The sequence below is a fragment of the Helianthus annuus genome, chromosome 9, assembly GCF_002127325.2.
Source record: "Helianthus annuus cultivar XRQ/B chromosome 9, HanXRQr2.0-SUNRISE, whole genome shotgun sequence".
In the NCBI taxonomy this organism is placed as follows: Eukaryota; Viridiplantae; Streptophyta; class Magnoliopsida; order Asterales; family Asteraceae; genus Helianthus; species Helianthus annuus.
Window position 1 is genome coordinate 170,262,903 of NC_035441.2, and position 17,753 is coordinate 170,280,655.

Sequence of the window (17,753 nt, forward strand, 5' to 3'; positions counted from 1 at the left end):
TTTCAACCTTTTAGTTTTACTTTTGTTTAACTTGTTTATTAATTTGTTTTTTCTATAGTATTTGTCATATGAAACAATATTTTAAACACACATACAATAATTATATTTTAGTTTTACTTATGTTCAACATTCTATTTTTATCTTAATCGAATATATATATATTCGATTAAGGTATATTATTATTTGCTCTTGTGCATCTATTTTAGTTTTACTTTTGTTTAACATGTTAAATAATTATATTTTTAAAGGAGATTGAAACGTTAGTTTGAGTTTTCAAATAGATGCATGATTGATTATAGGAATATCATTTCGGAAACATTTCTCTGGATAGATACGTACATGTCTGCATACATATTGATCAGTGTTTGTTTAATCTGAAGTTTTGATGGAGATTATACATATCTGCATATATATTGATAGATGTTTGTTTAAAAGGACTAACTAAATTGTTGATGGTTTTACATGTTAAAATCGACCAGTTAAGTGTTTCAATCATTATACATGTTAAATGTTTAAATTCGCATGATTTTTAGATATAAGAATCTCGTTTATAGATTTGTGACGAATTTTATTATCTTTCATTATTTTTGCAATTGTTCTTTTGATGCACAAAAACCGGAAACATGTGCGGGTGAGCAAAACGCTAATTCGTTGGTTGATTTTTAATCGAAAACTGATGAAGTTGAGGATATGTTGAGAGGTACTTCATTTGCTTTTGTGATTCTGAACACTTCATTGATCAATGAGAATGATTCATATATTTATTGAGCTTTATATTATACTTCCTTGCTTTCAGGGAGAAGAAGAAGCAAGAAGAAAGAACCGACTACTTACCAGAAAACTTACTCACTAGAAAGAACTGAGCCTCAAAAGCCACACACAACAACATATCATCGCTGCTGCTGCTCTGTTCCTTACACCATCGCCACCTTCGAATTCCCGTCGTCGTCATCGTCGACCCTGCTACTCCGCTCGTTTCACCCAGACGACAACAACAACAGCCGTCGCTGCTGCTGGTCGACCACCACCACCACCGTAAGATCCTGAACATATGTTATCTGTTCGATTTCTGTGATTTAACTATGGCTTTACTTTGTGCTTTTGTGTGCTGCTTTTACACATGAAATTATTATGAACTGATGTAGAGTAGGTTATATATCATATGATAGGGAATGGTGTTACTGATGTAGTTTTGTATCAAAATTAGGGTCTTAGGAGGTTTATATGCAAAGCAATATATGGGATGTAGGAAAGGTTTATATGTGAAACAGATATATATGCACCTCATGTAGTTTTGTACATAGACGTCTGTCTCGTGCTTTGACTTTTGGGGACCAAATGTCTCGAATTAAACCAAGATGATAGGATGAGATCACACCGCATCTTCTTTTATATATGAGAATTATTTTGCTAGTGTTGTTGAGGGACATTCAAGAAACATGGTCACATAATGTTCTTTCTTATTTCAGTTTTTAATTTATTTATGGACTAATATCTTTTTTTATCATTAGCAGAATCTCATGGTTGAGAATAAGGGGTTTTCTCACATGGTTCTATCATCCATGCTTAGTGCATGAATCAAGTCCATCTAAAGCTGCATTAGAGTTAATATATGAAATAGTGGTTCAGGAATAGGGTCAAAATGTGGATTACACCTGGGACTATCTCAGCAATGTAATCCAGTTTCCTTTCTAGTGAGTAGTGACCAAGGGTACAGAGGCAGAGTTAGGGGCTGTTTGGTAGCCTCTGAATGGTCATTAAGAGGCTACCTCTTAATGGAACCATTAAGAATTTTACCAATGAGAAGGTAGAATAATGTGACATGTGATGATTTACCATTCAGAGGTTACCTCTTAACCATTCAGACTTTAGGTTACCTCTTATTCATTCAGAGGTTTTAAACCATTAAGAGGTAGCATCTGAATGGTCATTAATAGGCTACCAAACAGCCCCTTAGCCGAGAAAGCACAGACGAAATCTTGCAGAAACTTGTAGAGGTTGAGTTTCTGCTCAAACTCAACATGACAGTTACTTTCAAAATTCCCATTTTCAAGAAGAGGTATCTTTCTTGATTGGTTTCTTAGCCATCATTGAGGCGCTCAATATTGACATTACGAGGGATGCTCATGTTACTAAAGAACAACATAAACCATATGTTGTGGTTTTTGTGGGAGTTAATGGAGTAGGAAAGTCTACTAATCTTGCCAAGGCATGATCACCAGTCACTTTCAATGCTTCATGTGTTCATAAAAGATAAACTAATTAGGAATGCAAACATGTACACGTAGTGTAGTGGCTGCAGGAGCATGATGTCAATGTCATGATGGCTGCATGTGACACATTCCATTCAGAAGCAGTTGAGCAGTTGCGTACTCATGCTCGTAGGCTCCAGGTATGATATTGGCCTCTTGATCATGATATTGTCATGCCTTGTAACTATGATGCTAAATTAAAATTACGTTTTGCTTGCAGATCCCTATTTTGGAAAAGGGTTATGAAAAAGATCATGCAATCGTTGCTAAGGAAGCAATTCATTAGGCTACCCGAACGGGTCAGCCGTTGTTCTTATTGACACAGCTGGTTAGATGCAGCTTTAAAGGCAACAAAACTATTTATAATATTGTTTTCTTCTTGTAATTATGTGTATTATGTTTTTATTTGTGTATAAACCTTATGTTATTACAATCTGATCTGAATCATGTGAAGTTTGCATATATAATATTCCATTCGGATTAGTTGTGAAAAGTTTCTAGGGTTAATAAAGCAAGAATTGTGATGTTAGATAAATATAGATAAATTTGACATGTTAAATGATAGTTTGCATTGATCAACTAGATTCGATTCAACTTTGCTTACCAAATTATATATCGAATTTCGGATTAGAGTTCAAAATATTAAAATAAAGTTTTATGTGGAGTCAATATAGGCTCAATAGGCTCAAAATATTAAAATAAATAAATTTAACATATTAAATGAGCGTTTGCAAAGACCAGTTAAACTCTATTCGACTTTATTTCACCAAACATGTGAAAAAAAGTTTTGTACGATAAAATTTAACATGTTAAATGAGAGTTAACATTGATCAACTAGGTTTGTTTCAACTTTATTTGATGAAATGACCTATTTAATTTCGGATTAGAGTTTAAAATATTAAAATAATGTTTTGTGTGGAGTCTATACGGGCTAAAGATATTAAAATAAATAAATTTAACATGTTAAATGAGCGTTTACATCAATCAACTAAACTCGATTCGACTTTGTTTGACCAAACATGTTAAAATAAGTTTTGTATGATAAACTTCAACATGTTAAATGAGAGTTAACATTGATCAACTAGGTTCGTTTTAACTTTATTTGGCCAAACATGTTAAAATAAGTTTCGGACCATAAACTTTAACATCTTAAATGAGTGTTTGCATTGATCAACTAGGTATGTGTCAACTTTTTTTGACCAAGTTCTATATTGAATTTCGGATTATAGTTCGAAATATAAATTAAAGTTTATATATTGAATTTCATATTAGAGTCTTAAATATTAAATTAAAGTTTTGTTTGTAGTCTATGCGAGGTCAAAATGTTAAAATAAATAAATTTAACATGTTAAATAATTGTTTGCATTGATCAATTAAGCTCGATTTGACTTTATTTGACCAAACATATTAAACTAAATTTTGTATAATAAATTTTAACATTTTAAATGAGAGTTTGCATTAATCAACTAGGTTCGAGTCAACTTTATTTGACCAAATTATATATTGAATTTCGGGTTAGAGTTCGAAATATTTAATTAAAGTTTTGTTTGAAGTCTACGCGGGCTCAAATTGTTTAAAAAATTAATTTAACATGTTAAACGAGTGTTGTATTTATCAAGTAAATTCGATTTTATTTTACCAAACATGTTAAGACAAGTTTTGTATGATAAACTTTATCATGTTTAAAGAGAGTTTGCATTGGTCAACTAGATGCGATTCAACTTTATTTGACCAAAATATATATTGAATTTCATATTCGAGTTTGAAATATTAAACTAAAGTTTTGTTTGTAGTCTATGCGGGCTCAAAATGTTAAAATAAATAAATTTAACATGTTAAATAATTGTTTGCATTGATCAATTAAGCTCGATTTGACTTTATTTGGCCAAACATATTAAAATAAATTTTGTGTAATGAATTTTAACATGTTAAATGAGAGTTTGCGTTAATCAACTAGGTTCGAGTCAACTTTATTTGACCAAATTATATAATGAATTTCGAATTAGAGTTCGAAATATTAAATTAAAGTTATGTTTGAAGTCTATGCGGGCTCAAAATGTTAAAAAAAATTAACATGTTAAATGATTGTTTACATTGATCAACTAAACTCGATTCGACTTTGTTTTACCAAACATGTGAAAATAAGTTTTGTATAATGAGAGTTTGCATTGATCAAATTAGTTTCTATTCAACTTTATTTGACGAAATAATATATGTGAAAATTATTATTATTTTTTATTTACAACACATATTAATCTGAAACAATTGTTATTTTTAAATAAATCAATATACAAATTTAAATAATCAACCTATAATTTGTTGTGCTCATATTAGATACAACACATATCAAATTATATTTCATATTAATCTGAAACATTTATTATTTTTGAATAAACCAATAAAATATATTTAACATGTTAAGAAAATATTTTATTATGTTAAAAAATATTTAACATGTTAAGAATTTATTTTTATTTATAAACAAATATTTAGTCTTTTTATATTATTTAACGTGTCATAAATATTCTCAATGGTATATTGTTGGGAAAGCTTCTAACCTTCTACGAGGTGATGTATCTCCGATCTAACCCGGATCACTCGTGATCCAGGAACCATGGTGACACAATACTTACTTTGCGATTAATAATAATTAATCAATATAATTCGTTGTGCTTATATGAGATACAACACATAAAGTTGAAAAATCAAATTATATTTCATATTAATCAGAAACAATTTTTTTTTTAAATAAACCAATAAAATATATTTAACATGTTAAGAAAATATTTTATGATATTAAAAAAATATTTAACATGTTAAGAATATGTTTTTTATTTGTAAACAAATGTTTAATCTTTTTAAGTTATTTAAAGTGTCATAAATATTCGCATTGGTATATTTCATATTAATCAATATAATTCGTTGAGCTTATATGAGATACAACACATAAAGTTGAAAAATCAAATTATATGTCATATTAATCTGAAACATTTATTTTTAAATAAATCAATAAAATATATTTAACATGTTAAGAAAATATTTTATGATATTAAAAAAATATTTAACATGTTAAGGATTTGTTTTTTTATTTATAAACAAAATTTTGGCTTTTTAAATTATTTAACGTGTCATAAATATTCGTAAAGATATATTACCAGGAAAACTTCTAACCTTCTACGAGGTGATTTATCTCTGATCTCACCCGGATCATTTGTGATCTAAAAAAAACCATGGTGACACAAGACGTACCTTGCGATTAATAAAAGTTAAAATAATCAATCTATAATTGGTTGTGCTCATGTTAAGAAAATATTTTATTATGTTAAAAATTATTTAACATGTTAAGAATTTATTTTTTTTATTTATAAACAAATATTTAGTCTTTTTATATTATTTATCGTGTCATAAATATTCTCAATGGTATATTGTCGGGAAAGCTTCTAACCTTCTCCTAGGTGATATATCTCCGATCTTACCTGGATCACTCGTGATCTAGGAACCATGGTGACACAAGACGTACCTTGAGATTAATAATAATTAATCAATATAATTCGTTGAGCTTATATGAGATACAACACATAAAGTTGAAAAATCAAATTATATTTCATATTAATATATTAATCTGAAACATTAATTTTTTTTATATAAACAACAAAATATATTTAACATGTTAAGAAAATATTTTATGATATTAAAAAAATATTTAACATGTTAAGAATTTGTTTTTTTATTTATAAACAAATGTTTAGTCTTTTTAAACTATTTAACGTGTCATAAATATTCGCAATGGTATATTGTCAGGAAAGCTCCTAACCTTCTACGAGGTGATTTATCTCCGATCAAACCCGAATCATTTGTGATCTAAAGAAAACCATGGTACCACAAGACGCACCTTGCGATTAATTAAAATTAAAATAATCAATCTATAATTTGTTGTGCTTATATCATATACAACATATCAAGTTGGAAAATGAAATTATATTTCATATTAATCTGAAACAATTATTATTTTTAAATAAACCAATAAAATATAATTAACATGTTAAGAAGATATTTTATTATGTTAAAAAATATTTAACATGTTAAGAATTTATTTTTTATTTATAAACAAATATTTAGTCTTTTTATATCATTTAACGTGTCATAAGTGTTCTCAATGGTATATTATCGGGAAAGCTTCTAACCTTAAACGAGGTGATGTATTTCCGATCTAACCCGGATCACTTGTGATCTAGGAACCATGGTGACACAATACTTACTTTGAAATTAATAATAATTAATCAATATAATTCGTTTTGCTTATATGAGATACAACACATAAAGTTGAAAAATCAAATTATATTTCATATTTATTAATCTGAAACAATTTTTTTTAAATAAACCAATAAAATATATTTAACATGTTAAGAAAATATTTTATGATATTAAAAAAATATTTAACATGTTAAGAAAATATTTTATGATATTAAAAAAATATTTAACATGTTAAGAATTTGTTTTTTATTTGTAAACAAATGTTTGGTCTTTTTAGATAATTTAACGTGTCATAAATATTCGCAATATTATATTGTCAGGAAAGCTTCTAACCTTCTACGAGGTGATTTATCTCTGATCTCACCCGGATCATTGTGATCTAAAAAAAACCATGGTGACACAAGACATACCTTGCGATTAATAAAAATTAAAATAATCAATCTATAATTCTTTGTGCTCATGTTAAGAAAATATTTTATTATGTTAAAAAATATTTAACATGTTAAGAATTTATTTTTTTATTTATAAACAAATATTTAGTCTTTTTATATTATTTAACGTGTCATAAATATTCTCAATGGTATATTGTCGGGAAAGCTTCTAACCTTTTACGAGGTGATGTATCTCCGATCTTACCCGTATTACTCGTGATCTAGGAACCATGATGACACAAGACGTACCTTGCGATTAATAATAATTAATCAATTTAATTCGTTGAGCTTATATGATATACAACACATAAAGTTGAAAAATCAAATTATATTTCATATTAATCTGAAACATTTTTTTAAATAAACAAAAAATATATTTAACATGTCAAGAAAATATTTTATGATATTAAAAAAATATTAAACACGTTAAGAATTTGTTTTTTTATTTATAAATAAATGTTTAGTCTTTTTAATTTATTTAACGTTTCATAAATATTCACAATGGTATATTGTCAGGAAAGCTTCTAACATTCTACGAGATGATTTATCTCCAATCAAACCCGAATCATTTGTGATCTAAAAAAAACCATGGTGACACAAGACGTACCTTGCGATTAATAAAAATTAAAATAATCAATCTATAATTTGTTGTGCTAATATCAGATACAACATATAAAGTTGAAAAATGAAAATATATTTCATATTAATCTTAAACAATTATTAGTTTTAAAAACCAATAACATATATTTAACATGTTAAGAATTTATTTTTTATTTATAACCAAATGTTTAGTCTTTTTCTATTATTTAACGTGTCATAAATATTCGCAATGGTATATTGTCGGGAAAGCTCCTAACCTCCTACGAGGTGATGTATCTTCGACCTCGCCCGGATCACTTGTGATCTAGGAACCATGGTGACACAAGACGTACCTTGGGATTAATAGTAATTAATCAATATAATTCGTTGTGCTTGTATGAGATACAACACATAAAGTTGAAAAAATCAAATTATATTTCATATTAATTTGAAACATTTTTTTAAATAAACCAATAAAATATATTTAACATGTTAAGAAAATATTTTATTTTATTAAAAAAATATTTAACATGTTAAGAATTTGTTTTTTTTATCTATAAACAAATGTTTAGTCTTTTTAAATTTTTTAACGTGTCATAAATATTCGCAATGGTATATTATCAGGAAAGCTCCTAACCTTCTACGAGGTGATATATCTCCGATCTCACCTGGATCATTTGTGATCTAGAAAAACCACGGTGACACAAGACGTGCCTTGCGATTAATAAAAATTAAAATATTCAATCTATAATTCGTTGTGCTCGTATCAGATACAACACATAAAGTTGAAAAATCAAATTATATTTCATATTAATATGAAACAATTATTATTTTTAAATAAACCAATATCATATATTTAACATGTTAAGAATTAATTATTTTATTTATAAACAAATTTTTAGTCTTTTTACATTATTTAACGTGTCATAAACATTCACAATGGTATATTGTCGGGAAAGCTCCTAACCTTCTACGAGGTGATGTATCTCCGATCTCACCCAGATCACTCGTGATCTAGGAAACCATGGTGACACAAGACGTGCCTTGCGATTGATAATAATTAAAAAAATCAATCAATATAATTCGTTGTGCTTATATTAGATACAACACATAAAGTTGGAAAACAAAATTATATTTCATATTAATCTAAAACAATTAGTTTTTAAAAATAAACCAATAAAATATATTTAACATGTTAAGAAAATATTTTATTATGTTAAAAATATATTTAACATGTTAAGAATTTGTTTTTTTTATTTAAATGAAGTGTAACTTGGAACGATTGCTTTCCCGACAACCCGTTTTTCAAAAAACACTTCCGCCATTTTGATATTGTTTTTGTTGATATACGCTGCAAGGATCAAATTCGGGAGCCGTGAATCTCCAATTACGGAAATGGATTCCCATTCGGTGTATAGATCTTCAACTTCTTTAAGCTCGTTAAGTTTTATTAATGACGAAATCATGCAGTGATATTCTACATCGTTTAGCCCCATTCATGCAGTAATTCTCTGCAGTAAGTAGATAAAATCATTCGGAATAGCCCCACTTGAGCCACCCCTTTAGGGGATACACATTCAAAAACATTCTTCAAAAGTAAAAAATTGATAAGTAAAGAAACCTACAGAATAGTTAACACATGCAATGCACAGATTGGAAATGATTATCAAAACATACTTGCAGGGAAACCTGTTTTTCTTGCGTTGTGCAGTCTACACCTTCGCGAGTTTTTGACTATTAATATACAAACAAAATCAAATCCTCGTCTTTGGAAAAAAGGCCGCGCCCTGTTCGACAAAATATAAGATGTTTAAGGCAATTTAGTAATAATTGCCCATGCGTCTATACTACCTTTAGATTCCAAGATATTGTCATTTGGATTCTTTTCAACAAGATGGAATACTCTCACACATCTTTTAGCCTCTTCAAACCATTCTTACGTAGCCATGAACTCCACACATCTCTCTCGAAGATCCACTTGAGCAGCCGTCTTAACCAAAACGGTGTTTACTTTCGTTTCCATAAGCAAACTGCACTTCTTGCTGGCCTCCTTCCTTTTGCGGATGATGTTCAAGTGAGCTCGAAGCCATGACACATTAAAGTTGGTTGCCTCTATAGCCAACACCTGTTGCTCTTAACCAGAAGCTAAGTATTCTTTCAAACTGAGCTCCAAATAATGGGAGATTGTTTACATACAGTTTTACAACGCTTAACATTTCGGGCCGATAAACTAAGCTTGTGTTTGGTTTTCTAGACCAGACATAACTGGAATTCAAGATTCCGTTTGACCCGACTAAATGTCTATTTTGGCTAACAATTTCATTAATATCTCATCTATGAATTCAAGATTCCACCTGATTCTAACAAATGAACTGGAGCACTACCATCTTCAATAAGAGTCTTGATTTCTGAACAAGTCAACACATCATCCAACAGAAGCCATTAAAGCTAGCGTTGTCACAAAAAAAATTAAGCAATTTTAGACCACAGAACCCATATAGGCCTTTCTTTTATAGTTTTATAAGCAAATTAAAAGCTATTTTATGTTGAAAACCTGAAACAGAGGCTAATAGAACAAGATTCCTAAGTATGGACTAATAAATGAATATATAAATGGCAATGTTGCTCGTGGTAAGAATGCAACAAAACCAGAGCAATGGGCTCAAGAACGATTCATAGACATGTATGCATGTCATTTGTATACAAGAAAAACTACAAACAAAACATATCACAAAACATTCTAAATCACACCATCACAAAATAAAATCAACAACAATTAGCTAATAACTTGTTTATTTGCTGAAAACATGAAAAGTTTGAAATCGATCTATCTCCTTTTTTTTACAGCAAACGAGAACAATTTTATTACACCAAAATCTTAGCTAGCTGCTAAGAAAAAGTATAACAAAAAATAATAACACATGACCAACACCAAGAAATATAAAAGGACAGAAACCATGTAGCCGAACTCCAGCCCCCTAAATTCGCTCCAATTATCCAAAGAAAAGCCCCACATCTCGGACACCTCCCTTCCTCTACCGTAACCCCCGAGCCACCAAAGAATCTGCCGTAGCAATCCAGTCTACAGCAGCCCTCCAGACAAAACATGACTTTCAGCTCTGCCATCGAGCTCCATTTGAACTGATGACCCTTCACCACTGGATACATGCTATCGTTCAGATCCTTCCTCACCTGTTTAACAGAGAAATCGACAACCATTTCACCCGACTTCCACCACCAGACATCGTTCTTCTTTGAATATCCAACAGAGCAAGAACCTCCAACAACTAATTAAATTCCGATTTTTCAGTATTTGTAGACGCCCTTTTCTAGCCCAAATCCCAGATTAAGCCTACCCCACCCTTTTGTAACACTCCATCACCATAACCTTTTTATACCAACTAATACTGAAAAGGCTAGGAAAACGATTTTTAGACAAACACCCTTAATCCAAAGCTTGTTCCAAAAATCCACTGAGTTGCCTTTACCCGATGGTGCACACCAGATAAACAATCAAAGCTTCCGATTGTTGTATATAACCTAAGTAGTCGTATTTATCATCTTAAATGAAATTTAACATGTTAAATTTTAAGTTTATAGTAGAACAAAATCAAAACCTAATAATTTTTTGAAACATGAATGTGGAAACAAGTAAAATTACTAACAATAAAAACTGCTAGTGTTCTATTTGGATCAATAACCACTAAAATTATATCAATGACAATTATATATAAACCTAAGCATAGACAAATACAATATAGATAATCCATAAACAACAAATTTGTAAACATTTTAGGGCTTCAAAGTTAAAACATAACAATACCTCATTATTTTTACAAGCTAGATCAAACGAATCTTGTTTCGACGGCAATCACACACTACAGACTAAACCAACACACAAATTAATCAATACATACGTCAATCACGCACTACATATACAAATACAAACAGTTATACATACCTAGTGAGAGAAAGAAGAGAGGGAGAGAGAAAGAGTGAGGCATTTTTACCGGTGGTTGGTCGGCCGGAGGAACGGAACGAACGAAACGAAAAACCGAAAGAGGTTGATCTTCAGTATGCGTGTGTGTATTAGAACCATGTATAACCAGGCGGTGGTTCGGATTGCACAAATCATTCAGAAGCATTTCAATTTTGTTGACTCGGAACCTCCTTCGGAGATCCAGATCCGTAAAGTAGCACAACATGAGTTCACTTTCAAACCCTAAGTTATCTTGATTCCACTCTGAAAATATTCCGCTGGATCGATGGTGGCAGATGAAGAGTGTGACGGTGTTGATTTCTATCGACGGTGGATGAGCTAGGGTTCCGATTTGGGTGGTGGTAGCAGTTGTGGTGGTAGTTCAGTGGGGCTAGGGTTTGCAATTGAGGATGGAATTATGTTTTTAAACACCTGCACTTAATGAAATATGGTTTGGACAAAAATGCCCATGTTCCCCAGTTCCCCATTTTTTTGGTGTTCCCCAATGAACTCTCCCCTAGTTGCATATTATATATATATATATATGCATGTTTGTTTGCGAAAATAATATCAGTGATGGATCCAGAAATTTTTTTATGGGTTTTTATATAAGTTTTTACTAAAATTTCTATAAATTCTATATAAATTCTCATTAAAATTCCAAACCGAATGAGTTCATAAGAATCTGGTAATTCATGCTAGATCCGCCTCGCCTTTCTATATGATTGCTAAAAATAAATTTAAAAGGGAACGGAAGCTATTTTAACATATTATGGCATTTATTTATTTGTTTGTGGAATAAAAGTACTATCGAACAGTTTATATCATCGACCATTCCTAGTAGACCATAAACACATTGACCCGGTCTAATTGTTCTTCCACACACGTGACTTTTTTTTTTCCATTTACAATTATAAGAAAACAAACCAAAAATAAAAAGAAGGGGCAGTTTAGTACAAATGCTACTCGAGTAAGTCCATTATTTATTTATTTTTGGTTTATTTTCTTATATTTTGAATGAAAAAAAAAATCACGTGTGTGGAAGAGCAATTAGACAGGGTCAATGTGTTTATGGTCTACTAGGAAGGGTCAATGATTTAAACTGTTCGATAGTACTTTTATTCCACAAACAATAACATAAATGCTCTAAAAAGTCTTCATAGTATCCGTAAGGCTTTTAAAAACATCTCCATATAATCTTTATATAATCTATGTACATTCATTTTTCAAACCGCAAATGATTCTATGATTTATAGAAGCGCGGCCAGCAAAGGCCATAAAATCCGAAGTACAAAACAACTAAAGGCGAATAAGATGCAAACTACAAACTACAAGCTACGAACAACGATTACGTGGTTACATCTCTCAAGTTGAAATCACACCATCTCTCTGAGTTTAGTTCTTTAAGCTTCAACCTTTCTTTAGCCATAAGAACGTGTTCACCTTAATATCCTTTACCATTCATTTATACGATACATTAATTCCTTCAAATTTTTTTGTGTTCCTTGCTTTCTATATCTGTGTGCATTTTCATTCACGCTTTGCCCCTCTTACAACTAAAGAATAGTTTTGAAAATGCTTCCCCTTTCACATATCCCCTTTTAGACGTTTTTTTAGTAAATATGTGTCTCTCCGTATCTCCTCCATGCGGCCGCCCATCCGTAAAAAGGACACCTTTAAAGACATGGTTTTCGAGATGATCCTATACATAAAGTCAAGAAGTCTTTTAACTTTGTAAGAAAAATATCTTATAATTTTATGAGATATACAAGGTTATGACAATGATTTTTTTGCGTTCATGTATCCTAATTTTTTTTTAATTAATGTGCATATTATCACGGGCGGAGCTAGAATGCCTTAAGTAACCACTATTACGATCTTCTTACCCAACACCTCTCATTATAGAATAAAAACATACTACAAGCAAGCACGGTAGGATACCATATTGCATTATCATGTTCACACTAGTTGCTAAATTGATAAGGTGAAAACAACTTTTAAACGCTTTAACTTACCAAGAGGCGTGAACATATGAATTCTTATATCAAATTCAACGTAAAAGGGGTAGTGGTTTGGGTCATGACCACACCTTTAGGGTAGTGATTTTGAATGGTGGATTAAAGATGGATGACATGTCACCTATGTGGAGGGTCATGGTGGTCATAAAGGGTCATGACCACACCCTATAGCTTTAGGATGGAGGGAGTCGTTCAATCACTTTAGGGTGTTTGAGTTATTCTCTAGCCAATAATATCATGTCATGTCAAGTTCCCATTCCACTCCCTATTTTGCACTCAATCCCTGGTAATGATTCAAACACCTGAGGAGAGAATTTAAAAAAAAAATTGTGATTGGTTGAAAGGGGTTGAGACCCACCATTAAGCCCCTCCTCCTTCCCTCCTCTTCCCGCAGCGGTGAGTACTCACCGATTTAACCATTCCCCGCTCACCGATTGAAGACCGGCACCCTTCCCCGCTCGACAACCCCCTCCCCAATTAAACTCACCGCAACGATATCCTCACCCTTATACAATATATGGTGATTAGATTGGTTTGTTCTCAATTTACCATCCGTTCTCACAATTTGTCCTCTTTTTATAACACCCTAAAGTTTATAATTTATACATCTATCATAATTTGGTCCTAACTTTTTCTTAAGTCCTCATTTTATAACATCCTAAAGTTTATAACTTAGACATCTATCATAATTTGGTCCTAATTTTTTCTTAAAACTTTATATACATGATGCGAAGTACAAATATAGTTTATACAATCACCACATACAAAATGACTAATGTATAACTTTGTCACAAGGTTATTAATATCAAAAGATTTAAGTAAGTAATCTCAAGCTGAAAAGATTTAAAATGTAAATAAATGTTTATAATATCTAGGTATTTAAAATAAACATACGTTTTGTCATTTGATTGTGTGTATTGATTTTTGTTGGATGCACATTTTTGTTAATGATACATGAATAAAAGGTGATACATAATAAGTGGTTATTTGTGCATGGCGTGGTTTATAAATGGCGTTGATGGAATAAACTAGGATACAAAGGCAAAGATAGATACATGATCATGGGTTTGTGTACCTGGTTATATATATAATTATTTTGTAACATGACTATATAGATGTATAACACCACGAGTAAAATGGACACTTTCAAAATATTCTATTACGTATGGGCACTTTAATTATCTAATAACAAGATTGTTAAGAGTTTAAAGTTGTTTTAAGTCTTTAGCATAAGTTGTATGGATTTTTTTTTCTCAAACGTTCGAATACCAGAAAATTATATCACCAATAAAAGAATTGGATCTAGATTATAACACAAACATATTATCAATAAAGTTGGTTTGATTTATTTTCACCGATCTTGAATAAGTTTCTTTTACTTCAAATTTTCTTTTATTAGCATTGTTTACTGATATATTATATGCAGGGACAGAACTACAGGGGGTCAGGAGGGTCTGTTGATCCTCCGACCACCGACCGACCATTCAAGCTTTAATCTGTCATCTAGTGGGTTTTCGTAATATGACCCCCCAGATTTATAGTTGAGCTGTAAATGCAGCGAAAAATAAGAAAGATCGAAAACGAAGAGAGGTGAAAAAATAGTCACCGGAATAATTCTGATAGGATGCACCGTAGTTACAGAGATGGTGAAGTGAAAACTTAAAGTAATGAAGAAGATGACATGTTATCACCATCCAATAAAAAGCCAATAAAAAAAGCCTGATCACTAGTAAAATTATACGGTGTTCTCTTTCTTTTCAAATTGTATTAAACAGTAATATTAATATTTTAATGTAGGTCTTTTTTTTTACTAGAGTGTTAACAATTTATAAATTTAATAGTTTTCATTTATTTAGTTTAGAAAATGTCAAGATATATAAATTTATCATTCATTTTTTTACATAGTTTGGAAGATGTCAAGATTAATAAATTTATCATTCTTTTAAATCTTTAATTTTTTTATATCGGTAAAAGTATTATTATTATTATTATACACTATCGGTTGAGTGTATGTCTATATATATGTTGACCCTCCGGTTAAAAGTTTCTTGTTCTACCAATGATTATATGTTTACACAATGTGATTAAACTCTTCAGATCACTTATATCGGGTTATCGACGTTGGTCAACATAAACAACTTTGAATTTCATACATCTTTATAAGAGTTCAAAATTATTTAAAAAGTTAAATCTCAGTTGATAAAATCAATATTTATGTGTTGAAATATTCTCAAAGTGGGTTGCCGACCATATTCTATGTAAGAAAAGGATATCATATGTTCATGAATTTCATGTAAAAAAAATTAATCAAAAGGATTAAAAGTATTAGGAGGCTTTCAATTCTGATAAATAGATTCAAACATAAAGTGAGAAAGCAAGACATCCGGGAAATACGATTATGACATTTCAAAAAGTATTAGGAGGCTTAATAGATTCAAACATTGCATTTAATAAAAAATAAATAAGTATTAAAATAAATTCAGTTTTTGGTTTAAAAATGGGTTTTTAATGAAGATATTATTGTTGTTTGCCAAATGAACTTGACTTGGTCTCTACAACATATCACATATATTTTAATAGATGTAATAAATATGTCCTCGTTGACGAAGAAAAGGGACAACCTCATTGTCGACACTCAACATCACTTCAATTTTCTTTTTTATGTGACAAATTTTACAATATCAAGATTTTATAATAACTAAGTAATAGCATCCGTATATTAGGCATGATTATCTTGTGATTATTGTAATTATTCTATGTCCATATTTAGTTATATCTCTGTATTATATATTGTCAAGGAAATCAATGAGAAGGACCAAGAGAGTCCATATTATTTCATGGTATCAAGAGTCTGGGTCTTCCTCTCCTAAACCCTACTCGCCGTTTTTTCCCTCCCCTACTTCTCCTTCTTCGATCATCCCTTAGCCTGTTCTACCACCATGGGGGACGATGATCTCACCCCTACCAACAACCATCCCATCACCATAAAATCGGAAATCCATCCCGCCACCACCGTAACAAACATCAAAACCCTAATCCCCTTCACACTCGAAATCGAATCCAGCCAATATTCTTCCTGGGCAACCTTGTTCACCCTCCACTGTCGTGCTCACTTAGTCGAAGATCATCTCAAACCCAAACCCGAGACCACCGAAACCGAATCTTCTACAGCCGCCGCTACCTGGAATCGCTTGGACGCCATTGTTTTACAATGGCTCTATAGCACGATTTCAAACGATCTCCACACTATTATCGATAAAACCTCCACCGCCCGTGATGCATGGGTGGCCATCGAGAACCTGTTTCACGACAACAAGGCATCTCGCGCCATTTACCTTATGCAGAAATTCGCTAACACCAGGCTGGACGGGTTTCCCAATATCTCGGCCTACTGTCAAGCTCTTAAAACTCTCTCCGATCAACTTGCTAATGTTGATGCCGCAGTGACTGATGAGCGGCTTGTCCTCCAACTCATAGCCGGTTTGAATGACCAATATGAGGGCATCGGCACCATCATTACTCAACAACGCCCTCTACCATCGTTTTACAATGCCCGTTCTCAGCTTATACAGGTTGAAACCCGCAAGAATGAGCAAGCCCTGTTATCCTCCAAAGCCGCATCCACCGCTCTCAACGCACAAACAAGCCGTTCTTCTACCGATTATACCAGGTCACATGCTGAATCTTCCCGTGGGCGCGGACGGTCCGGTCGTAGAGGCCGAGGCCGAGGAACCTACGGTCGTGGACGTTCCTTTACTTCAGCCTACTACCCACCAAACACTCCCTACCCATGGCCCCCCTACTGGCCCAATCCGCCACAATACCCTTCGGCCCACCAGTACTCCTACGGCCCACCTCAGCAGCCCAACACTTGGCCTGCTCCCCCTTGCCCCTACCCATCTACTAACCGGCCCAACCCTCCTCCTTCTCCACAGTCGCAAGCCGGCCTCCTTGGCCCACGTCCTCATCAGGCTCACACGGCATACAGCCCGACAGACATCGAGCAGGCACTATATACCATGTCGTTGCAACAACCAGACCCCACTCAGTATATGGATACCGGCGCCACTGGCAACATGTCTCACGAGCAAGGTGACTTCCATACTTTTTCTAATTCTTGCATTTCTCATAATATTATTGTAGGTAATGGTGACACTATACCGGTTCTTGGTCAAGGCACTAAATACCTACCCAAACCATACCCACCCTTTGTCCTTAAAAATGTTCTTTACTCACCCAA